This window comes from Lithobates pipiens, unplaced genomic scaffold (genome assembly GCF_037356315.1).
Source record: "Lithobates pipiens isolate NorthernLeopardFrog02 unplaced genomic scaffold, aLitPip1_a1.2 Scaffold_16, whole genome shotgun sequence".
Classification (NCBI taxonomy): domain Eukaryota; kingdom Metazoa; phylum Chordata; class Amphibia; order Anura; family Ranidae; genus Lithobates; species Lithobates pipiens.
The window spans coordinates 421664446-421690356 of NW_027507748.1; the positions used below are offsets into that span (position 1 = coordinate 421664446).

At 45.2% G+C, this 25911-nt stretch overlaps 1 protein-coding gene and 2 long non-coding RNA genes across 4 annotated transcripts in view; 2 read left to right on the plus strand and 1 right to left on the minus strand.

The window, feature by feature from the left end:
• The window catches only part of TLR8 (toll like receptor 8), a 165466-nt gene that overhangs the window by 29043 nt on the left and 110512 nt on the right, over window positions 1-25911 (minus strand). For both annotated transcript variants that reach the window (XR_013274579.1, XM_077482544.1), the window contains exon 3: window positions 20936-21017. The gene's annotated coding sequence lies outside the window, so the exon portion shown is untranslated. The remainder of the gene's footprint in view (window positions 1-20935; window positions 21018-25911) is intronic.
• LOC143984407 (uncharacterized) lies at window positions 3954-4555 on the plus strand. The gene is made up of 2 exons (XR_013274838.1): window positions 3954-4103; window positions 4204-4555. It is a non-coding gene; the product is annotated as an uncharacterized LOC143984407 (long non-coding RNA).
• LOC143984408 (uncharacterized) lies at window positions 13496-14180 on the plus strand. The gene is made up of 2 exons (XR_013274839.1): window positions 13496-13728; window positions 13829-14180. It is a non-coding gene; the product is annotated as an uncharacterized LOC143984408 (long non-coding RNA).

The following is a 25911-nucleotide window of genomic DNA, read 5'->3' on the forward strand; positions in this document are numbered from 1 at the left end:
CTGAAGAGCCGGGAGATGGGAGGCTGAGAGGGCCGGACGAATTCTGTCCCGAATTACCGCTACTTTCTCTTCGGGTAATGAGATGGAGCCCTTCACTGTGTTGAAGAGTGCGCCTAGGAACACAAGAGACTGGGAAGGAATTAACTGACTCTTTTCTAGATTCAGGATCCAACCGAATTCTTGAAGAGTGGAAATAACCTGATCCTTGTGCAATAACAGACGGTCTCTGTCCTGGACTAGCAGCAGAAGATCGACCAAATAGTGGTGAAGACGAATCCCCTTGGATCTCAATAGAGCCACTACGGCCAACAACACCTTTGAAAGACTCGGGGGGATGTTGAAAGCCCGAACGGGAGACATACGAACTGAAGATGTGGTTTTCCTACTGAAAATCGCAGAAACTGCTGAAAATCTTCTGCCACAGAGACATGAAAGTAAGCGTCCTAGGTCCTTGAAAAAGGACGGTTTATTGAAAACATCCAGACGCCTGACTGTTGTATTGTTGACAAGGTTTCTATCTTGAACCTTTTCCTTTTTGATAAAATGATTCAGATGTGTAAGGTCTATGACTGGCCTCCAAGAACCGTTTTTCTTTTGGACCATAAAAAGAGGAGAATAAATTCCTCTCCCTCGTTGATCATCTGGCACGGGAACGGCAGCGCCTTGAGCCAGTAAAGATTTCACGTAGGCCAACAGGATCTGCCTTTTTTTCTTCTGAGGTCGGAAGGAAGGTGGGAACATACTTTAGTCCTGGGGACCTGCTAAAGGTCCAAGAATGACCTGAAGAGACCGTTCTGACGGTTCAGAAGTCCTGGACTGAGGCTGCCCAGACATGCCGAAAAAGTAGAAGATGAGCCCCCACCTGGTCTATCTGAGCGGGCCCAATCTCAAAAAGATTTGCTTGGTTCCCTCTCTCCTGTCGCACTGCTCTTGGCGGATTTCTTGAAAGGAGGACTGCCTTGACTTCCATGACCTGGAATATTTTTGACCCGGTCTATAGCTACGGGCCTCCCTGGCCTGCTCTTGATATTGCTTTATAGGAAAAAATCTCGTCTGGCTTTCTAAACGTCTATCCTGAGGGAGAAACCCCGACTTCCCACCAGAGGCCCGGGTTATGGCATTATCCGACTCATTCCCAAAAAGGGAAGAACCCTCGAAAGGGATATGGCACTACACCTGTTTAGATGCTGGATCAGCCAGCCAGGGACGGAGCCCAAGAGCCCGTTTGGCGGTTACAGCTGAAAGCATAACCCGAGACACCAAGCGGATGATGTCAATCGAAGCCTGCCCCAGAAAAGCCGATACAAGCCGTAACTCCTGGATAGGAGAGTTTTGCGACTTCATCCGAAATGTTTCTGAGGGTATCATCCACCCTGTCCGTCCAGACTTCCATGGCCTTGGACATTGCCGCTAAAGCCAATGCTGGCTTGCATGCCAAACCAGCAGTGAGGTAGACTCTTTTTAAATCGGAATCAATCCGCCTATCTAAGGCATCCTTAAATGAAACTGTATCTTCCAATGGAAGGGTTACATGTTTTACTAGTCTCATCACTGCTGCATCCACGAGAGGAGCTGAAACCAGATACTTGACCTCATCCTCCTTAAAGGGATATAACCTTAGGACTTTTGAGAGCATACTATTCTTTTTCTCAACTTTTAGTCCATTCATCCGTGATGACCTCACCAAGTTCAGACAGGAATGGAAAGTTAAGACGCTCCCTTTTAAGATGCTTAAAATACTTCCTTTGTTTGGAAGGATTAGCCAAGTTCACAGCCTCTCTGATAGCCTTCACCAAGGGGGAAAGTAAGGCAAAGTCAAACCCCACACAGGTACTATCTTCCTCAGAAGCTCCTGAGCATGCGACTCCCTGACTGGAGACTGAGGTGACTTCTGACTGAGGCACAGGAGCCTGACTGGCACCGATCCCCTTGAGGGATTCTTCACCACATTTTCCACAAGGGACCTTAGATGCTGGTCCGTACCCCCTCTCTCACTAGAGGCTTTGGAAAAGCAGAGGTCACACAGGGATTTCCCAGTAAGAACTTGCGATCTGCATCCCCAGCAAGTATTAATAACTGAACGGCAGGATGAGCCTTGGAGGAGCGAGATCGATCCTCGCTACGGCGCCCAGATCTTGAGGGTGAGCCGTGATGTTTAGACTTAGAATATGAATGCCAGTGGTAAGACTTAGAAGAATTGCTTCCTCTATGCGTTGAGCTGCGTTGCTGTTCTGATCTAGATGGGCTAAGACAGAGATAGAAGAGACATACAGATAAGGAAAGAAAACACACTGACTAATACCGGACCACTCCCCCCCCCTTACTTCCTCCCCAGACAGTACCTATTATGAGAGGGCTGGCCACATACCGGCGGAGGTGAGTCCATATCTCTAGGGGTTTCCATAAATGCTGCAAAGACATATAAGTAAGGCTGAGGGAATCAAACACACACACGCCCACCCCCTTCTCCCAGAAGGCCACCTACCTCCACAGCAGAAAACCTGGACAAGGGGAAGTCACGAAATAACCTGCAAGCATTCCCAAAGCCTGCAGGCTATTTTCTAAGTTTAAATAAAGCGCCTTAATGACGTCATCACCGCGACCTGTGTACCGCTACAGCGCATGCGCGAATAGCGTCATCCCGCCGCCACCGCGCCCGCGCGAACCAAGCCTCGGTCCTGTGCCGTACGCGCGCATGCGCAGAACGAACGTACCGACGAAGACCCGGAAGTGAGCGCCGGTCTGGAACGCAGGCTAATCCGACCGTCATGCCTATACCCACATACACAGACATAGAAAACGAACGGAAAATGAAGGAGAAACGGCAAAAAAAAACAAACACAAACTGCTGCCATGGAAAAGAGGAACAATCTTACCGCTCCCACACGATCGTCTCCAGGCCGAAGGTAAGCACCATACATACCGGACTTCTCAGGGCAAAATAGGTCGCCTGCTATTTAGCTGGGCTATCCGACCAAATGCGCAGCCTGCCTGCCAGTGGCTAGGTTTCTGGCTTCCTCCAGCGCTTATATCCAATGCCCACTCCATACCCCGCTAGTAGCTAGGGCTTAGCGGAGTCATGCGACAATTCCATCCAGTCGCAATTCGGCCAAACCAACAATGGAACCGTGTGGGAGCAATCTTCAGGTAGAAAGACCATAACGTCTGGTCCTACGGAGGAGGACAAAAAAAGAACACGGCCATGGGCAGGGAGCAAAGATTTATGGGAGTGGTGTCCTATAGGGTAGTGGAGGCGGGACTTAACCCACACGTTGCTGCCATGGAGTCTGTCAGGAAATACAAAATCATCCAATTCAAATGTGTAAAAAAGTCTGTGCAGTGCTCTGAATGAAACAATGTATGTGCAAAAAGGAGAGAGGAAAAACGAAACAAAAACAAAACAAAAAAAAAAACATGCATAAAACTATTACCCATATGTAGAGTTAAGGAGTGATCTCTTCCTAGTGGAGCACAGTGGAGGAGTGAACTGTCTGTCTGTCCCAGCTCATATACCCCAGGCCCTGGGCGGATCCCCGCCAGCGTCATGCATGATGTCTTTTGCAGCTGTGAAAAGATGAGGGAACACTCACAGCTGAGGATAATCCATACCTCAGTGGGTGCCCCTCCATCTTAGCTGCAGCATCAGGTGGAAAGACAAAAAGAAAAAAAGAAAAAGAAAAAAAAAAAAAAAACACAAAAACAAACAATAGACTCCCACCTTGCAGTGTCTATTGACACCACTCGAGGGGCCCCTTTATGCATGGCGCCGATGCGCTGAGATCGAACCCCACCACCCCCTGTGATCCACAAAGGGAGGTAGGGAGGGAGCTGAGCGCATCGCAACCCCGAAAAAATGACTGCTGACCCATCACACTTTTCTTCTTTTCTTTTCTTTTTTCTCTTTCGCAGATTCGGGTAACACACATATACATTTAGTACCTAGTGGACCTGTGTTGAGGATGTCTGTTTCGGTTCCCCCTGGCCTGCCCCCTGACATTGTTGGGGGATGGTCTGAACCCTGCCTCAACCCCGGATGAGACGGTTTTATCCCAGCTCTAACAGTTCCCATTGCTGGAAGTTCTGCCCAATCTTTGGGCTATTTTGTAAGTCACTTTATCAATCAAGTGGACCAATTTGATACTTTCTCTATTTAACTGAGGTTCCGCCTATATTAACATTTGTCATATTTATTTGCTTTTTTAGTAAAAACATGCATCCCACCCCTGATGACTGTCAAGAAGCCAAGAAACGCGTCGGGTTCTCAAACTAAGGATGCCTACCTAAGCTTATTTTAATCCTTGATAATATCAACTTTTGTCTTATTGAGTTTGCACTCGTTCATGTGATTTTATGATTTTTGATTTATGCATTTCTGTTATGAACTGCATCCATGTATGTCCATTGATTTGTCTATACTTCTAGATTCTCTGATTACTATTATGAAAATACATTGAGTGTATATCCATATTTATATTACTGTACTACTATTGTATGCATTCCGATCTTGGACAACCCCTAGTGGCTATTGATTATAAATTAAATCTAAATCATTTTATTCACATGTGTTCATACATTGTTATTTTCAATTGACATGCTTCGTTTAAAGTCCCACTTGTTCCCCTTTTCTTTTTACATAATGTACCCGGGATGGAAGCATGCCATTGCTACTTGGTACTGTGCAGCAGGTCACTTATCTTTAAACTATATAATTTGGGTGGAAGACACCTGCTCCTTTGGTGACCATGCTGCACAATTACTCATTATCCTTATCCTTAGTTAATATTCGTCTGTATGTATATCCCTATTCATTTATAATCCCAGTTTCGGGTTTATAAACCAGCGGTTTGAAATTATTTATATATGTGTTTCCATCAGTTATTGAGAACTTTTTTAATATTATTTTTTCCAGTTTTGTTTTTCCTGGAATTTATTTATCAATCAATTGAACATATGGGCTGTTTTTGCTGGGTATGTTGCAGTCATTTTTTCGGGGTTGCGATGCGCTCAGCTCCCTCCCTACCTCCCTTTGTGGATCACAGGGGGTGTTGGGGTTCGATCTCAGCGCATCGGCGCCATGCATAAAGGGGCCCCTCGAGTGGTGTCAGACACTGCAAGGTGGGAGTCTATTGTTTGTTTTTGTGTTTTTTTTTTTTTCTTTTTCTTTTTTTCTTTTTGTCTTTCCACCTGATGCTGCAGCTAAGATGGAGGGGCACCCACTGAGGTATGGATTATCCTCAGCTGTGAGTGTTCCCTCATCTCTTCACAGCTGCAAAAGACATCATGCATGACGCTGGCGGGGATCCGCCCAGGGCCTGGGGTATATGAGCTGGGACAGACAGACAGTTCACTCCTCCACTGTGCTCCACTAGGAAGAGATCACTCCTTAACTCTACATATGGGTAATAGTTTTATGCATGTTTTTTTTTTTTTTGTTTCGTTTTTCCTCTCTCCTTTTTGCACATACATTGTTTCATTCAGAGCACTGCACAGACTTTTTTACACATTTGAATTGGATGATTTTGTATTTCCCCATCATCCATTCCCACCTATTTAACACACATTTAGTCTTCTCCTATTTCCCAATTAGTGATGGCCGAACGGTTCGCCCGGCGGTCGTTTCGCGGCGAATTTCCGACTTTCGCCGTCCGCGGGTTCGAACGCCTTTTTCCGTCGTTCGCCCCGGCGGACTTACGTGTTTAATGTATACAAGAACTTTAACCTTTCGTGACACGTTTATCATGTGTTACAGGACAACCAATTGAGACATGACAGCTCATGGACACTTGGACATTCCCCCTAACCTATAAATACACCCGATCCGGTGGCCATTTTACATTCTTTCTTCTGTCACTGTAGGGAAAGGATCCTGTGTGGAGTAGGGACAGAGAAAACGCTAGCTATTTGGTACACAAAAGTTCTTTTCAGGACTGGTATAGGTGTTAGGTCAGCAGCCTGAGTTTCTTTTGTCAGTTTAGATAAAGGGACAGAGCGCTGTATGCTGCTATTTTAGGGACAGCTCAGCCAGATTAGTCTTTCTTCATCATCATCATCATCATCATCATTAGCTGTTACTATCAGGTCCACAAAAGAGCTGTTCCAGCTAATCGTTCCAGCCTACTCTTTTTTGCCAATTTGTATAGGGACAGGCAGGAAGCAGTGTGTCAGGCAGTGAGGATAATTTTAAAGACTTGCTGTTACTATTAGTTCCACAAAGGTTCTTTTCAGGACTGGTATCAGTGGTACGGTAATAGGCTTGTACACGTATAATATTCTTTCTTCCAAATATAGAAAGAATATTATACTTGACTGCTGCCCTTCTGCTGCAGTCTGCTAATCATTCACAACTCACTTGTTCCACAAAGCTCTTTATCAGGACTGGTAACTTGGTCTGTCTAGGGTGCTACGGTACATAGGCTTGGGTGCGGTACAGTCTGCTGTTCTGTAAGGACCGCTATCGGTCCACAATACATAGGGTTGCCGTGCACTACTGCTGACCGCTGCCCTATACTGCAGCAGTCCTTCATTGGTATAGGGACTGACGTACAGTCTGCTAATCACTAACACACAACCTGCTTGGTCCACAAAAGTTCTTATAAGGACTGGTAACTTGGTATAGGGTGCTACGGTACATAGGCCTGAGTGCGTTACAGTCTGCTGTTCTGTAAGGACCGCTATCGGTCCACAATACATAGGGTTGCCGTGCACTACTGCTGACCGCTGCCCTATACTGCAGCAGTCCTTCAGCGGTATAGGGACTGACGTACAGTCTGCTAAACACTAATACACAACCTGCTTGGTCCACAAAAGTTCTTATAAGGACTGGTAACTTGGTATAGGGTGCTACGGTACATAGGCTTGAGTGCGGTACAGTCTGCTGTTCTGTAAGGACCGCTATAGGTCCACAATAGATAGGGTTGACGTGCACCACTGCTGACCGCTCACCTATACTGCAGCAGTCCTTCAGCGGTATAGGGACTGACGCACAGTCTGCTAAACACTAACACACAACCTGCTTGGTCCACAAAAGTTTTTATAAGGACTGGTAACTTGGTATAGGGTGCTACGGTACATAGGCCTGAGTGCGTTACAGTCTGCTGTTCTGTAAGGACCGCTATCGGTCCACAATACATAGGGTTGCCGTGCACTACTGCTGACCGCTGCCCTATACTGCAGCAGTCCTTCATTGGTATAGGGACTGACGTACAGTCTGCTAATCACTAACACACAACCTGCTTGGTCCACAAAAGTTCTTATAAGGACTGGTAACTTGGTATAGGGTGCTACGGTACATAGGCCTGAGTGCGTTACAGTCTGCTGTTCTGTAAGGACCGCTATCGGTCCACAATACATAGGGTTGACGTGCACCACTGCTGACCGCTGCCCTATACTGCAGCAGTCCTTCAGCGGTATAGGGACTGACGTACAGTCTGCTAAACACTAATACACAACCTGCTTGGTCCACAAAAGTTCTTATAAGGACTGGTAACTTGGTATAGGGTGCTACGGTACATAGGCTTGAGTGCGGTACAGTCTGCTGTTCTGTAAGGACCGCTATCGGTCCACAATACATAGGGTTGCCGTGCACTACTGCTGACCGCTGCCCTATACTGCAGCAGTCCTTCATTGGTATAGGGACTGACGTACAGTCTGCTAATCACTAACACACAACCTGCTTGTTCCACAAAAGTTCTTATAAGGACTGGTAACTTGGTATAGGGTGCTACGGTACATAGGCTTGAGTGCGGTACAGTCTGCTGTTCTGTAAGGACCGCTATCGGTCCACAATAGATAGGGTTGACGTGCACCACTGCTGACCGCTGCCCTATACTGCAGCAGTCCTTCAGCGGTATAGGGACTGACGTACAGTCTGCTAAACACTAATACACAACCTGCTTGGTCCACAAAAGTTCTTATAAGGACTGGTAACTTGGTATAGGGTGCTACGGTACATAGGCTTGAGTGCGGTACAGTCTGCTGTTCTGTAAGGACCGCTATCGGTCCACAATAGATAGGGTTGACGTGCACCACTGCTGACCGCTGCCCTATACTGCAGCAGTCCTTCAGCGGTATAGGGACTGACGTACAGTCTGCTAAACACTAATACACAACCTGCTTGGTCCACAAAAGTTCTTATAAGGACTGGTAACTTGGTATAGGGTGCTACGGTACATAGGCTTGAGTGCGGTACAGTCTGCTGTTCTGTAAGGACCGCTATAGGTCCACAATAGATAGGGTTGACGTGCACCACTGCTGACCGCTCACCTATACTGCAGCAGTCCTTCAGCGGTATAGGGACTAAGAGTTTTGTCACAGGGTCATTTAAAAAATGACATGCAGAGGAAGAGGCAGGCCCTTCCGCAGGGGTGGTAGGGGTAGGGCAGGAGCAACAGGCTTGAGCCAAAGTGGGAAGTTGCAGAAGGTGCGTTCAATTACTTTAAAGGATGCACCAGACTTGGTTGAGTGGCTCGCTCAGCCTTACTCTTCTGCACCCTCCTCATCCTCTCGATCTGCACCCTCTTCTTCACTCTCTGCTATGTGCACCCCCAAAGACACTACCACCAACAACACGACCACCACCACCACCACCACATACCTTCCGCTTGAGTCACTGGAATTATTTTCCGATCCATATCAAGAGGACATTTCTGATGCGCAGCCACTCTTGGTATTGGATCAGGAAGAGGAGGTAGCAACAAGCGCTACTCAGCAGTCTGACGCCAGTACCCAGATCAGCCCAAGGAGGAGGTTGGTCCCCGGTGTTGCTGCCTACTCTACTTATAGCGGTGGGGAAGGTGACGTTGATGATGACGTGTCTAGTGATGTCACGTGGGTGCCCACAAGAGAGGAAGAGGAGGGGAGTTCAGAGGGAGATATGGACCAGCAGATAGGGAGGAGAAGCAGCAATGACTTACATTGCACAGCAGGGACAAAGCAGACTGCAAATGTATCAGGAGCGAGTCATCGACCATGTACGGTCACATCTGGCGCTCCCAGGACACCGGCACATGGCTCCGCAGTGTGGGCTTTTTTTAACGTGTCCGCTGCTGACAATAGCGTTGCCATCTGCAATCTTTGCAGTCAACGCGTTAGTCGCGGTAAGCCCAATACTCACCTAGGGACGACCGCCTTAAGAAGGCACATGAGCAGCCATCACCGAGCCCAGTGGGAGCAACGGAACACACAAAGCCACACTGCAGGCTCTCACCGTCCAGCCTCGTCTTCTACTTCTCCTTCTCCTCTCTCCTCACAATTGTCCTCCACTCCACCTTCCATCACGCCAAGCTCACATTTTTCTGCAAAAAGGCAGGCTTCCGTGGGCCTAATGTTTGAGCGTAAAAAAATGATGACGCCGGATAACCCTCTTGCCCAACGGTTGGCGGCTGGCTTGTCAGAACTCATAGCCCGCCAACTACTGCCATATAAACTGGTGGACTCGGAGGCCTTTCGCAAATTTGTGGCCATTGGAACACCACAATGGAAGGTCCCAGGAAGGAAGTATTTCTCAGAGAAGGGCATCCCAGAGCTATATGGCCATGTTCAGCGGCAAGTGAATGTATCTCTGGCACACAGTGTCGGTGCCAAGATACATCTGACCACAGACACGTGGTCTAGCAAACACGGGCAGGGAAGGTATATCAGTTTTACTGCCCACTGGGTGAACCTTCTGACGGCCGTCAAGCATGTAACCCGTGGCACCCGTGTAGATTTGGTTTTACCGCCACGGATTGCATGCAGGCCTGACTCTTCTTCTCCTCCTCCTACTCCATCCTCCTCCCTCTCCTCCTCAGCTGCCTCCTCCTTTTCCGCTGCTAGCGTCTCTTCCACTGCACCGCCCAAGCTCCCCAGAACCTATTCCACATGCCAGGTGAGACGTTGCCATGCCGTGCTGCGTCTGTTGTGCCTGGAAGCAAAGAGCCACACTGGCCCGGCACTCCTTTCAGCTTTGCGTTCACAGGCAGATGAGTGGCTAACACCGCTCAATTTGACAGTTGGTAAAGTGGTGTGTGACAACGGTGCCAATCTGCTTAGCGCATTGAAACAGGGCAAAATCACGCACGTGCCGTGCATGGCACACGTCTTAAACTTGGTCGTGCAGCGATTCCTTGTCAAATACCCTGGGGTCCAGGACATCTTGCGGCAGGCAAGGAAAATCTCGGCCCATTTCAGAAGATCTTACACGGCCATGGCTCGCCTTGCTGACATTCAGCGGCGACACCATCTGCCGGTCAGACGTCTTATTTGCGATTGCCCGACGCGATGGAACTCAACCTTCTATATGCTTGATAGGCTGCTCCAGCAGAAACGTGCAGTTAACGTCTACCTGTATGAACTCTGCGAAAGAAACGGTTCTGGGGAGCTGGGTTTTTTTTCACCGCGCCAGTGGCTGCTCATGCGCGACACATGCAGACTTCTGCGGCCATTTGAGGAGATCACCAAACTGGTCAGTCGCAGCCATGGCGCCATCAGTGACATGGTACCTTATGCCTTCTTTCTGGAGCGTGCATTGCGTCGTGTCATTGATCAGGCTGTGGAGGAGCAGGAGCGGGAAGATGAGGAAGTCGCAATGCTGGATGAATTCCCAGGGGGGGCTACTCTATCTGAGACAAGTCAACAACAGGAGTCTGATGAGGAGTCAGAGGAGGATGGTGCCGGGGCGGATGAGCAGGAGCAAGAAGAGCATGCTTTAAACCTTTCTGGGATCCCTGTTGTGCGAGGATGGGGAGAGGAGAATGAAGAGGACGACATTATCCTGGATGATGAGCAGGAGCCAGGCCACCACACCGCTTCCACTTTAGTGCAAATGGGGGCCTTCATGCTCCAGTGTTTTAATAGGGACCCCCGTATAAAAAGCATGAGGGTCAAGGACCAGTACTGGGTGGCAACGTACTTAGACCCCCGGTACAAACACAAAATGGCGGAAATGTTACCGCCGTCGCAGAGGGCTGTCAGAATGCAGCACTTCCAGGCCTTGCTTCGAGAAATGCTGCATTCTGCTTTTGCGTGCGCTGGCAGAGGAGCAATTCCCACTCCCAGAGAAGGATTTGCGGGTACCAATCCAACAGCGCCTGCAAGAAGAGGCCGGTTTGAAGATGTGTTGGTGACTTCGGATATGAGGTCATTCTTTCAGCCGACCCATCGACAGGTGTCATCCGGATCCAGCATCAGGGAACGCCTAGACCGTCAGGTGTCCGACTACATTGGGTTAACGGCCGATGTGGACGCTCTGAGGAGTGATGAACCCCTAGACTACTGGGTGGGCAGGCTTGACCTCTGGCCAGAGCTTGCCCAATTTGCAATCGAACTGTTGGCTTGCCCCTCATCCAGTGTCCTGTCCGAAAGGACGTTCAGCGCAGCAGGGGGGATTGTGACCGATAAGCGTACTCGCCTAGCTCACCACAGTGTTAACTACCTCACATTTCTAAAAATGAATGAGGCATGGATCTCGGAGGAATTCAACACATGTGATCAGTAGACCATGTATATGTCTATAAACAATTTTTGGAATCAAGCACACAGACCTTCTTAATTCATTTGGCTCACTTCCCTGACCCAAAAAAGCACACCGTACTATATGCCCCTACCCTCCTCTTTGAAGAGGTTGAGCGGTGTCATATTTCTACTGGGGCTGCTTATTATGAGGGGTTCCCACCATCCCTGTGCTGTGCTGACTTCCTCCTGGGTGTTCTTATTATGAGGGGCTCCCACCATCCCTGTGCTGTGCTGACTTCCTCCTGGGGGTTCTTATTATGAGGGGATCACACCATCCCTGTGCTGTGCTGACTTCCTCCTGGGGCTGCTTACGGTGCTGCTGTCAGCGCTGTATGTCACGGAGCTGCTGTCAGCGCTGTATGTCACGGAGCTGCTGTCAGCGCTGTATGTCACGGAGCTGCTGTCAGCGCTGTATGTCACGGAGCTGCTGTCAGCGCTGTATGTCACGGAGCTGCTGTCAGCGCTGTATGTCACGGAGCTGCTGTCAGCGCTGTATGTCACGGAGCTGCTGTCAGCGCTGTATGTCACGGAGCTGCTGTCAGCGCTGTATGTCACGGAGCTGCTGTCAGCGCTGTATGTCACGGAGCTGCTGTCAGCGCTGTATGTCACGGAGCTGCTGTCAGCGCTGTATGTCACGGAGCTGCTGTCAGCGCTGTATGTCACGGAGCTGCTGTCAGCGCTGTATGTCACGGAGCTGCTGTCAGCGCTGTATGTCACGGTGCTGCTGTCAGCGCTGTATGTCACGGAGCTGCTGTCAGCGCTGTATGTCACGGAGCTGCTGTCAGCGCTGTATGTCACGGTGCTGCTGTCAGCGCTGTATGTCACGGAGCTGCTGTCAGCGCTGTATGTCACGGAGCTGCTGTCAGCGCTGTATGTCACGGAGCTGCTGTCAGCGCTGTATGTCACGGAGCTGCTGTCAGCGCTGTATGTCACGGAGCTGCTGTCAGCGCTGTATGTCACGGAGCTGCTGTCAGCGCTGTATGTCACGGAGCTGCTGTCAGCGCTGTATGTCACGGTGCTGCTGTCAGCGCTGTATGTCACGGAGCTGCTGTCAGCGCTGTATGTCACGGAGCTGCTGTCAGTGCTGTATGTCACGGAGCTGCTGTCAGCGCTGTATGTCACGGAGCTGCTGTCAGCGCTGTATGTCACGGTGCTGCTGTCAGCGCTGTATGTCACGGAGCTGCTGTCAGCGCTGTATGTCACGGAGCTGCTGTCAGTGCTGTATGTCACGGAGCTGCTGTCAGCGCTGTATGTCACGGAGCTGCTGTCAGCGCTGTATGTCACGGAGCTGCTGTCAGCGCTGTATGTCACGGTGCTGCTGTCAGCGCTGTATGTCACGGAGCTGCTGTCAGCGCTGTATGTCACGGAGCTGCTGTCAGCGCTGTATGTCACGGAGCTGCTGTCAGCGCTGTATGTCACGGAGCTGCTGTCAGCGCTGTATGTCACGGAGCTGCTGTCAGCGCTGTATGTCACGGTGCTGATGTCAGTGCTCTGTATTACGGTGCTGCTGTCAGTGCTCTGTATCTCCTGCACCCTCTTGTTTGCCTACCCTGGTCCCTGACCTTCCCTCTCCTCCATTGCCTTCATTAGCTCCATAGTCCTGAATTGTCAGAACAATTTCCCAAATAAAAAAAAAATGCTTGTAGTTATCGATCCCAAATTCACCTCATACATGTATTATGCTATTGTCCAGGTGGTGGGACTACGTGCTACCCCCTAATAATTACCCCGTGGCCGCAAATTCGACCTAAAGGTTTGCGAAATTCGCCTCCCATTGAAGTCAATGGAGCCCGCGGCGAACGGTCGTTTTCGCGAACGTTTGTGTCCGTTCGCGTTTCGCGTTCGCGAAACGTCCCGTCGGAAGTTCGTCCATCACTATTCCCAATCATTCATGTATATCTCATTCACACACACTTTTCAGCAATCAGCTATATTCATTCAACACGTTCAATCCAACACTCAGTGTCCTGCTTTTGTTTTTTTTTGTTTTTTTTTGTGACCCATCACACTTTTCTTCTTTTCTTTTCTTTTTTCTCTTTCGCAGATTTGGGTAACACACATATACATTTAGTACCTAGTGGACCTGTGTTGAGGATGTCTGTTTCGGTTCCCCCTGGCCTGCCCCCTGACATTGTTGGGGGATGGTCTGAACCCTGCCTCAACCCCGGATGAGACGGTTTTATCCCAGCTCTAACAGTTCCCATTGCTGGAAGTTCTGCCCAATCTTTGGGCTATTTTGTAAGTCACTTTATCAATCAAGTGGACCAATTTGATACTTTCTCTATTTAACTGAGGTTCCGCCTATATTAACATTTGTCATATTTATTTGCTTTTTTAGTAAAAACATGCATCCCACCCCTGATGACTGTCAAGAAGCCAAGAAACGCGTCGGGTTCTCAAACTAAGGATGCCTACCTAAGCTTATTTTAATCCTTGATAATATCAACTTTTGTCTTATTGAGTTTGCACTCGTTCATGTGATTTTATGATTTTTGATTTATGCATTTCTGTTATGAACTGCATCCATGTATGTCCATTGATTTGTCTATACTTCTAGATTCTCTGATTACTATTATGAAAATACATTGAGTGTATATCCATATTTATATTACTGTACTACTATTGTATGCATTCCGATCTTGGACAACCCCTAGTGGCTATTGATTATAAATTAAATCTAAATCATTTTATTCACATGTGTTCATACATTGTTATTTTCAATTGACATGCTTCGTTTAAAGTCCCACTTGTTCCCCTTTTCTTTTTACATTCAACATTTCTTTTCAGTGACCTAAACAGAGAGGAGGTTCCCTTATAAATGGTCACCATAGGATAAATCATAGGTCTCTTGTACAGTATCTGTATGCATATCACTCTCCAGGCATATTTGCATTGTGTGTGTTTCATTAGATTTCAGGTATGGAAGGTTTTGGTGGCCTGGGTATTTACAGATATCTTTGTTTAACCACTTCCGACTGGCTCCAGTACACATACGGCAGCAGGATGGCTCTCCTGCGCTAATCGCTGTATATGTATAGCAGCTCCTTTAAGAGCCATAGCAGGCGGGGGGCCCGATGCGATGGCGGGGATGAGAGCCAGAACAGGGAAATGTGTCAAAAGTGTCCGATCTGTCTGCTGCAATGTCACAGTCCTGCTAAAAATCGCAAATCACCGCCATTACTAGTAAAAAAAATATAAAATAATAAAAATGCCATAAATCTATTCCCTATTTTTAAGACGCTATAACATTTGTGCAAACCAATCAATATACGCTTATTGCGATTTTTTTTTTTTTTTTTTTTTTTTTTTTTACCAAAAATTTTTGGAAAGAATACATATTGGCCTCAACTGATGAAGAAATTTGTTTTTTAACCACTTATGGATTGCCCGTCATCATTATACGTCATTACTTTGAAAAGAAATGTCGTTGTTATGGCAGCAGCTAGCTGCCTTAACCCCGGTATCCTCTTCTTCAGCGGGAGGTTTGCTTTCAGATAAAAGGGGTCTCTGTGACGGATTCGCCGCAAAATCACTTTTTATCAGCGGCAGGAGAGGGACCCCCTCTCCCACCACGCTCAGGTGCCCTCCACTGCTTACCGGAGCCATCGGTAGCAGCGGAGGCGATGGGGTCCTGCGTCCTGTTTGGTATGAAGACGAGTGAGGGGAAGATGGCCCCCACCTGTCTTCCTGTCTGCCCTGCCCCCCATCATTGCAGGGTGGAAGCAACATCAAAATGTCACTTCCGCCCATAGCTCTTAAAGAGACTTTTTTTTTTATTGCATTTTAGTGTAAATATGAAATTTGAAGTCTTTTTGACTCTAGATCTCATATTTAAGGTTCTGTGATGCTTTTCTCTATTACAAGAGATGTGTACATTAATAAACATTAATAAAAGTGACACCATTTTTTTTTTAAAGGACGGGTGTAAAAATTTTAAAATAAAAGGTAAAATAAATAAGAAAAAAATGTTTTAAATGCACCCCGTCCCCGCCGAGCTCGCGTGCCAAAGCGAACGCAAACGTGAGTAGTGGTATTCAAACCACACATGTGATGTATTGCCGCGATCGTTAGAGCAAGAGCAAAAATTCTAGCCCTAGACCTCCTCTGTAACTCAAAACATGCAACCTGTAGTATTTTTTAAATGTCATCTATGGAGATTTTTAAGTGTAAAAGTTTGTCACCATTCCAAGAGCGGGTGCACTTTTCAAAATGAGCTAACTTTACTGTTGTCTTATTTTTTTATTTAAAAAAGTGTATTTTTTCCAAAACAAAGTGCGCTTGTAAGACCGCTGCAGAAATACAGTGGGACAGAAAGTATTGCAAGAACCACCATTTTATTCTCTAGGTTGTTAGAAAAAAATATATAATGTTTGGGGGTTCTACGTAATTTTCTAGTAAAAAAAAACTGTTTTTAACCACCTTCAGACCGGACCATTTTGCTGGTAAATGACCAGAGGTCTTTTTACAATTTGGCACTGCGCTGCTTTAACTGGTAATTGCGTGATCATGCAATGTTGTACCCAAACAAAATTTGCGTCCTTTTCTTCCCACAAATAGAGCTTTCTTTTGATGGTATTTGATTGCCTCTGCGATTTTTATTTTTTGCGATATAAACGTAAAAAGACCGCAAATTTTGAAAAAAAATGATATTTTCTACTTTTTGTTATTAGAAAAATCCAATAAACTCAATTTTAGTCATACATTTAGGCCAAAATGTATTCAGCCACATGTCTTTGGTAAAAAAAAAGTCAATAATTGTATATTTATTGGTTTGCGCAAAAGTTGTCACATCTACAAACTAAGGTACGTTTTCTGGAATTTACGCAGCTTTTAGTTTACGACTGCCTATCTCATTTCTTGAGGTGCTAAAATGGCAGGGCAGTACAAAACCCCCCCAAATGACCCCATTTTGGAAAGTAGACACCCTAAGGAAATTGATAAGTGGCATGTTGAGCCCATTGAATATTTTATTTTTTTGCCTCAAGCGACTGAATAATGACAAAAAGTTGTCACTAAATTATATATTGCTCACACATGCTATGGGCATATGTGAAATGACACCCCAAAATAAATTTAATAGACACCCCAAAATAGAACTAAAGGGGGCTAACCCTAACTGCCCTAACAGTTATTACAGTCACAAATGACACCCGCCGGGTGATCAGGGGGTTAAACCTTTATTAGGTAATAAATAGCGGGTGCCCTGAAACTATAAAAAAATAACTAACCAACCAGCGTCACCTGTAACAGTTATATGGTGATCACTGGTGAAAGGGTTAACTAGGGGGCAATCAGGGGGCTTTATGCGGTAGTATATGGGGGTCCCTGGCGCTATAAAAAGCTGCGGCGAACCTAAATACCTACCTGCCTAACTAGCGTCACCTGTGACACTAATACAGCGATCAGAAAAACTATCGCTTATTAGGCTGGGTTCACACTGGAGCGAAGCGGGAACGCCATGAATCCGCGGCTGGTTCCCGCATCGCATGCCTCCCGGCGGCAGTTCACACTGCCCTATGCGAACTGCTGGGAGTGTCAGTGAAATGTTAATGACACCCCCAGATCAGTTCGCATATCGCAGTGCGATCTGCAAACTCGGATCGCATGGTGTGAACACCCATGCGATCCGATTCTGCTGCGGGCCAAAAAAGGGTCCCGTGCGAATTTGCGGCGGGTGCGGCGGGTGCGACACGAATTCAGCCATACTATCTGTATGGCTGAACTCGAATCGCACAGAGATCGGATGTGATTTGCACTGCAGTGCGGTGCGAATCACATTCGTTCTCATAAACCGCTGCAATGTGAACCCAGCCTTAGTGACACTGGCGACGGGGGGTGATCACGGGGTTAAACCTTTATTGGGGGGGTTAGGGGGGCACATTAGAACTAAAGGGGGCTAACCCTAACTGCCCTAACAGTTATTACAGTCACAAATTACACCAATGCAAAAAAAAAAAAAAAAAAAAAAGCAATTGGTGTCACTGTGACTGGGGGGGGGGGCAGGGGTAATTGGGGGGTGATCGGGGGGTAAAGGGGGGGTGTGAGTGTGCCTGGCATGTTCTACTGTATGTGTGGTGTGTTGGTGCAACTCACCGAACCTCTCTCCTCGGTGCCGGAACGAAAAATACCAACACGGAGGAGAGAATACATCACTTCCTCTCCTGTGTTTACATTACAGGAGAGGAAGTGATGTCACGGGACATTTTCATTCGTCGGGAGCGATCGCGAGGGGGTGGCCATGAATGAATGGCCGTCCCCTCGTCCAGGATCGCTCCCGAACGAATACCGACCGCCGCAGGCACCGGGCGGGGGCCCGATCGGGCCCCGACCGGCGGGCAGGCAAGGACGTACATGTAAGCCCTTATGCCTGCCCGTGCCATTCTGTCGATGTACATCGTCGTGCGGCGGTCGGCAAGTGGTTAACTTGTAAACACCAAATCTCAGAAAGAGGTTCAGTCCTTAAGTGGTTAAAAACATTTTTGGGGATATTTATCATAGCAAAAAGTAAAAAATATTGTTTATTTTTTCAAAATTGTCTCTTTGTTTTTGTTCATAGCGCAAAAAATAAAAAAACACAGAGGTGATCAAATACCATCAAAAACCTCTATTTGGGAGAAAAAAAAGGACATCAATTTTGTTTGGGTACAGCATTGCACAACCGCGCAATTGTCAGTTAAAGCGGCGCAGTCCTGTATCACAAAAAATGCTCTGGGGGTAAAACCTTCTGGGGCTGAAGTGGTTAAATACTTTTAGCTACCATGTTTGACTGGATAATATGACATCATTATAACTACATAAACCAACTTGAGCTAAACACGTGGGAAATTGGAAATTAACCCCTTCCCGCTGAGCGTACGCAGATGTGCATACTCGGCTTCCGGGGGGTATACCGGGATGATGCCCACACCTGCAGGCATCATCCCGGTACCGTTTTTTTCAGCAGGCGATTGGCTATCCAGCCATAACAACCAATGCAGCTAAAAGCCGCTCGGCTGTTATGCCGGAGGAGCGGGAGGGGACGCCCCCCCCCTCCCGCCGCCTCCCGCTGCCTCCCGCCGCTGTTACCGGTGCTCCCGCTCGATCGAGAGCACCGATTCAAATTCCGCTGCCTCCGGCTGCTGGGCAGGGACTGGTATGAAGCCGTAATCGGCTTCGTTCCAGTCTCCTCATCGTAAACACGGAAGCGACGTCATGACGTCACTTCCCGTTTACTCGGCTGCCAATGGCGCCGGTTTTAAAAATATATCTGGTATTCAGAATCGCCGTTTTCGGCGATCTGAATACATTGAAGTGTAAAGGAGGGGTGGGGGGTCTTTTAGACCCCCGATCCCTCCATAAAGAGTACCTGTCACCACCTATTACTGTCACAAGGGATGTTTACATTCCTTGTGACAGCAATAAAAGTGATCAATTTTTATTTATTTTTTAAACAATTTAGTCGTTTGAAAATAAATAAAACAATAAAAAAATAAAAAAAATGTTTAAAGTGCCCGCCGTCCCCGCGAGCTCGCGAAGCAAAGAAAACGCATACGGAAGTCACGCCCGCGTATGTAAACGGTGTTCAAATCACACATGTGAGGTATCGCCGCGATCATCAGAGCGAGAGCAATAATTCTAGCACTAGACCTCCTCTGTAACGCTAACCTGGTAACTGTAAAAAAAATTTAAAGCGTCACCTATTGAGATTTTTAAGTACCGTACTTTGTCGTCAATCCACAAGTGCGCGCAATTATAAAGTGTGACATGTTTGGTATCTATTTACTCGGCGTAACATTATCTTTCACATTACGCAAAAAAATTGGGCTAATTTTACTGTTTTTTTTTTTTTTTTTATTCACGAAAGTGTCCCTTTTCCCAAAAAGTTGCGTTTAAAACACCGCTGCGCAAATACTGTGTAACATAAAATATTGCAACAATCGCCATTTTATTCTCTAGAGTCTCTGCTAAAAAAATATATATAATGTTTGGGGGTTCCAAGTAATTTTCTAGCAAAAAATATGGATTTTAACTTGTAAACACCAAATTCCAAAAATAGGCTTAGTCATGAAAGGGTTAACAAACCTCAAAATTATACAGAAAGCACTACATACATACTATAACACAACCAAATGCTTCCCCTGTGCCAAAAAAAAAAAAACATTTTAGAAACCCTGGCTGCATTCAAGAATTTATTGGCACTCTTAAAATAGATCAACATATTCAATATGCAGTATCTTGTCTACTAAACGGGTCCAATTTTAATATTGAGATTCATCTTGTGCAGCTGAAACTTACTACATAAACTGTTATCATTGCAAACATTTCACTATTGTCCATATAAACCTAAAACCAATCTGCTAAAGATTGAAAGTGTATTTATTGCTTCAAACTTCACCTTACCACTAAGCATTAAGCAACAGTACCCACTCTGTTGCTTGAGAGGGAAGATGCCCAGCAGAAAATGATATTATTGGAAGCTGCAGTCCCGTTCAGAAGCACATGGTAAAAAGCTTGCATTCCTTGGCTGCACTGAATTTCTTTCACATTCGAAATATCTACGTCACCAATAGACCACATTTTTATGTGTACCTTTCTCAAAATTTTCACGCGTGTAAAAAAAACAACTAGAAAACTAGAAGAAATAAATAGTTATTCTGATCTGTAGCTGCAATTCAAAGAAAACAATACAATGATTTATCATGTTCTTGTGAGGAGAAGAACATTAAATCAAAGAACTTTAAATTGTATAAAAAAAAATAATTAGTTAGTAATAGAAAAACAAATGAATACACATTGAAATATTAACAATAATACATATGTTGTGATTCTAGGTGTTTGCTAGCACTCATACTGTTTTTAAATTTTTTTTATTTATTCTTTTTAAAAGAAAAATCTGGAAGGAACAGCAGATTTTGAGCGTTTCTCCTTGATTTATTAATGGCAAAGATTAGTGTGCTGTAAACTGAATGAGAACAGGAAATTCATAAACTCTTAAATTTGATTGGTAGCTAAGGGCTAATCCATATCTGTGCTCTTTGACCAGTCATTAAACAAGCCATCAGCTTCTGCACATAGGAAAAACCTCAATCCAATGTAAATTATTCAGGGAAATGAACACTGTATAAAAAGTTGCCAATTTGGAAATCGGACCATACCAAAATGGTAATAAAAGAATGTATAAAGCAGGTTAAAAGCAGACATTTTTTATATTAGTGATTAAAAAATATCCAAATATAAGCTTTTCTCCTATAGGACTCAGAGTTTACATTTAACATTATAACATATGTGACTGATTATTTTGTACAAAAAAATATATATATATTGTACAAAAAAAATGTGTAAAACAATACAATACACACATCTCTCAGCAATAAGAACTCTGCAGAGTGTATTTATATACATTTCCAAAAAGACATCTGTTTTTATATATTTATTTAAGTAACTACAATTAAATGAATAAACTTACCAGATGTGATACCCAATCCAAGGCTAAAATGAGGCCAGGGTTTCAAATTGCCAAATTGTGGCAGAAATCTTCATGTGAAGAACTAGGAAAGAAAAGAGATTCCTCGATAACCTAGAATATATTTTCTGGAACAGTGGAATACTCTGTGTTTAACTATAGCACATCTGCATAAAAGGAAGTCAGTGACAAAAGTCCAGGGACAACTTCAGTTGGTAAAAAGGGAACTTTACACATAACTCGTGGTTAGCTATAATTATTAGTATTTGTTGTTGTCAGATTATTTTCATACTGCCAGCTGCTGTGATTTTTCATGTTTGTAGCTTGCTATGTTTTTCTTTTAGAAATACTGTATATATTTTGACAATGTGTAAGTAGTGGGTGAGTACAAACAAAAAAATATATAGTTGTAAGCACCAATACAAAGCTTGGGTCCAAAAAAAAAATACAGTGGGCAGTATAAACTGGTCAAACACGTGAGAATATGGATCAGCTAACTTATTATGGGCTTAAGAAACACTATCATGATCAAATATAATATTTCTGTGCTGACTACTAGGATATTACATTGGGTCAAAGATTAATACTTATTCTTTCAACATGAGATGGTAGAAATACTAAACTCTTTTTCTGGAAATGTTTGCTTATAATACAATTTGATACAAGTATGGAATTTATTAAAAATAAATAGTACGTTTTAAAAAAGGGATTTTTATGATATTATTATTGTGATGGATCCTATCCCACAGTCCACTGAGTGCTTCCATCAGTAATACTGCTTCCTCCAGTCTGACCATCAGAGAGATATATTATTATAGCTGCATTGAATACAAGTCTAGATGAAAATAGCTTGTAGAATCTTGAATGCTTTATTGGACAGAATATAGGCTTTTTATACACTTTTAACACAAGGGGTTAGATAATGAGGGAGGGCTGGCTCATGGATACTCCCCCCTCCCCTCTAGCACAACTTAAAAGACAATTATTTAATTAACATTTCAATTAACACAGCACTTAAGCCAGCCTAGGTGACCAGACAGTCCATCTCCGGAGGTCAATGTGATCAGCCCTTTCAATGATCATGTATTGTTCAGAATTAACAACCAAGAATAGTCTTTGGGGAAATCCAAGAAAACCTTCTCACAATAGCAGAGTTGATGACATCAGCCTCTTCTATGAGCCCCAACATTATGAATCAGTCACTATTTATAATATGGAAAATTACAGGGTTCCCAGAGTCTGTGTGTCTTGGGGGGATATGGACCTGAATCCAAAGTAACACCACCTCCAGGGTCCCCAGGCATACAGCTCACAAAGAGCACCATTCCCCCAAATGCCAGAGCCCATGATGGTTGTGCAAGAGGCTAGCATTCAGTCCCCTCCAAAAGCCTCTGTCCTGGCTAGGTCTGTCACAATTATTATAGAGGATATCGCTAACAGTTTGCGCAGAACTTATACAATATTAATGGTGACAGTACAATTACAACACAATTCAATACAGAAGAAATAGGAGGGACCTGCTTATGGAGCTTATCATCTAAAGGGAGGGGGAGGTGGTGCAAAGGGTAATAGCTGCAGGGGATGATCTTATGGATTTGACTCAAGTACAGTTATTATTAGGGATGAGCCGAACACCCCCCGGCTCGGTTTGTACCAGAACCTTCGAAAGCACCAAAAATTCATACGAACTTTAGAACCCTATTAAAGTCTATAGGATTCGAACGTTCGAAATCAAAAGTGCTAATTTTAAAGGCTAATATGCAAGATATGCAACAGACAACACCAGCAATAAGGGGTATCTTCAGGTGTATACTGTGCTGAAGGCACACAACACCCACTTTAAATCCTGCAGATGCCTGTATTAGAGAACACCAGCAAAAAAGGGTAGCTACAGGTGTATACTGTGCTGGAGGCACACAACACCCACTTTAACTCCTGCAGATGCCTGACAAAAGAACACACTGTCCCTGCCTATCTTGCTCTTTCCCTGCACGCCGGAACACACTACACAAGGCCAGTGGCCAATTATGGCTCTCCTCGCTGCCGGCGCTGTGATTGGCCAAGCATGTGGGGTCACAGTGCATGCTTAGCCAATCATGAGCCAGCAATGCATTGCGATGGTGTAGTGCATTGTGGGCTGTTCGTGCCACACAAATTTTGTGTGAACGGTCCACAAAGTTCTGAATTCACCGAACAGACGAACAGACGAACAGCCGATGTTTGAGTTGAACATGCGTTCGAGTCGAACACCGAGCTCATCCCTAGTTATTAGGTAAAGGTGGGGTAGACTTCCTTGAATACATTTATTTTCAAGGATTGCCTAAAGGCTGTACATTACATACAGATTTATAAATTCCCTACTGCACCATTTGAGAGCTAATAGATGAAGGTGTAGGAGAATCTGTGTTTAATCATGTTATCAATTGCAGCCCTATAAAAAGCCTTCAACCTCTATTAACCACTTGACAACTGGGCATTAAAACCCCCCTCGTGACCAGACCAATTTTCAGCTTTCGGTGCTCTCAGCTTTCTCTGACATTTATTCAGTCATGTAATACTGTACCCAAATGCATTTTTGTCCTTTTTTTTCATACAAATAGAGCTTTCTTTTGGTGGTATTTGATCACCTCCTAGTTTTTTTTGCAAATTATTAATTTTCTTCATACATTTTGACCACAATTTATACTGATACATATCTTTGGTAAAAATAACCCAAATTAGTGTATATTATTTGGTCTTTTTGAAAGTTAGAGAGTCTACAAGCTGTGGTGCAAATCATAAAAAAAAGATCACACCTGATGTACTGGTGGCCGATCTCATTTCTTGAGACCCTAACAAGCCAGGAAAGTACAAATACCCCCAAATGACCCCTTTTTTGAAAGTAGACATTCCAATGTATTTAGTAAATGCATGGTGAGGTTTTTGATGTTGTAATTTTTTCCCACTTGCAAAATTAAGTTTATTTTTTATTTTTTCCCACAAAATTGTGTATTACGATACCACATGCGTGGGACTTTTTCACAGCCTAACCACATAGAGAGGCCCAACATGCAGGAAACACCATCAGGTGTTCTAGGAGCATAAATTACACATGTAACTTGTTGACTACCCATTACACTTTTGAAGGCCCTGGAGCACCAGGACAATGACACGTGACACTGATGTGGCACTGATGACAGATGGCACTAATACATGGCACTGATGCAGGCATGTGACACTGATGATAGATGGCACTAATACGTGGCCCTGATGACAGATGGCACTAATATGTGGCACTGATGACAGATGGCACTAATACATGGCACTGACACGTGACACTGATGACAGATGGCACTATGTGGCACTGATGACAGATGGCACTAATATGTGGCACTGATGACAAATGGCACTAATAAGTGGCACTGATGACAGATGGAACTAATACATGGCGCTGGTGACAGATAGCACTGATACGTGGCACTGATGACACGTGACACTGACAGGTGGCACTGATGGCAGATGGCACTGATACGTGGCACTGATAACATGTGACACTGACAGGTGGCACTGGAGACAGATGGCACTGGGGACAGATGGTGATGAGGACAGATGGCAGTGATAGGTGGCACTGGGGACAGGTGGCACTGTGTTGTGTTAGTGCAACTGATTTTTTTCACTCCTGCTGCAGCATGGAAGCCCTCCCTCCTCACATGCGGTCGCTGTGTGAGGAGGGAGAGCCGGCGATGAGAGATGATCTCATATGTTTACTTATGAGATCATCTCTATTGGACACTCCGATCGAGTGCTAAATTGCCACTATGATTGGCCATTTAGCACGATCTGTGATTGGCTGTGTCCAAGGGATATGGCCAACAGAGATTTCCCCCACCGTGCGCCCACGGTGACACGCAGGGGGAATGTAAACAGGACGTCCAGGGACGCCCTCCCGGCAATTTAGCGCCGCTCTGTAGCCGTCTTTCAGCTACAGCGTGGGCGCAAGGTGGGTAAACAAATGTGTAATTGATCTAGAGCTGGACATGTTTACTGTAATATCTTTAGCTTTAAATAGAGAGTTTTTCAAGGACTCAGTCACCTCAGGGAAGCCTGTTTTAGGGCTTTTGCTCATTTTTTTATTCTTCCACACTTCCAAATAACACTGGGGGGGGGGGGGGTTATTTACTAAAACAGCAGAGTGTAAAATCTAGTGCAGCTCCGCATAAAACCAATCTGCTTCCAGGTTTTGTTGTCAAAGCTTAATTGAAGAAGCTGAAGTTAGAAGATGATTGGCTATGATGCACCAGATTCTGAGTGCTCCAGTTTTAGTAAATCTCCCCATAGTGTTCTGCTTACAAAGAGCATAACAAGAACCACAAATGTAGCTTCCTAGCTATTTTATTACACAGCTCTGTTTATTCCTCTTTGGGATGAACCTTTCCGCTTAACTGGTTCTGTCAGTCACTATACTGAACTTCTGGTCTGCTCACATACTGTCTGCTTTAAGACACACTGATGTATTTGGACATGGACTGCATGTCAGGGTTCAACTTCCTCTTGTAGCACACAGGAGCAAATATTGACTATTCTCTTTTATTGGCAGCATTCAGTTGATTCCACCCATTTTCACACCCCTTTAGAGATCCTTTCCCTGATGAAAAATACATTATCTGCATCTTTACACAATGACAGTCTCTACATCTGTCACACCTGGTGTAGAAGTCAAAACCTTTTTTTTTTTTTTATTTGAAGAACTTTATTAAAGTAATCACATGTCAGTAACAGAAAATAATTGCATGGCATACATAAATGTACAGGTATACATGTTCATAACAAAAAGAGAACTTACAAGGGGAGACTGTTCATATACATCTAACAGAATAGACTGCTTATTTGGAGCATCTGACAAAGTTCAGGATCACATCATTACCCGAACCAGTGGGTCCTGAACAGACATTAGAGGGCCTCATATGAAAAAGAGGGAGGGGCACAAGGGAAAGGAGGGT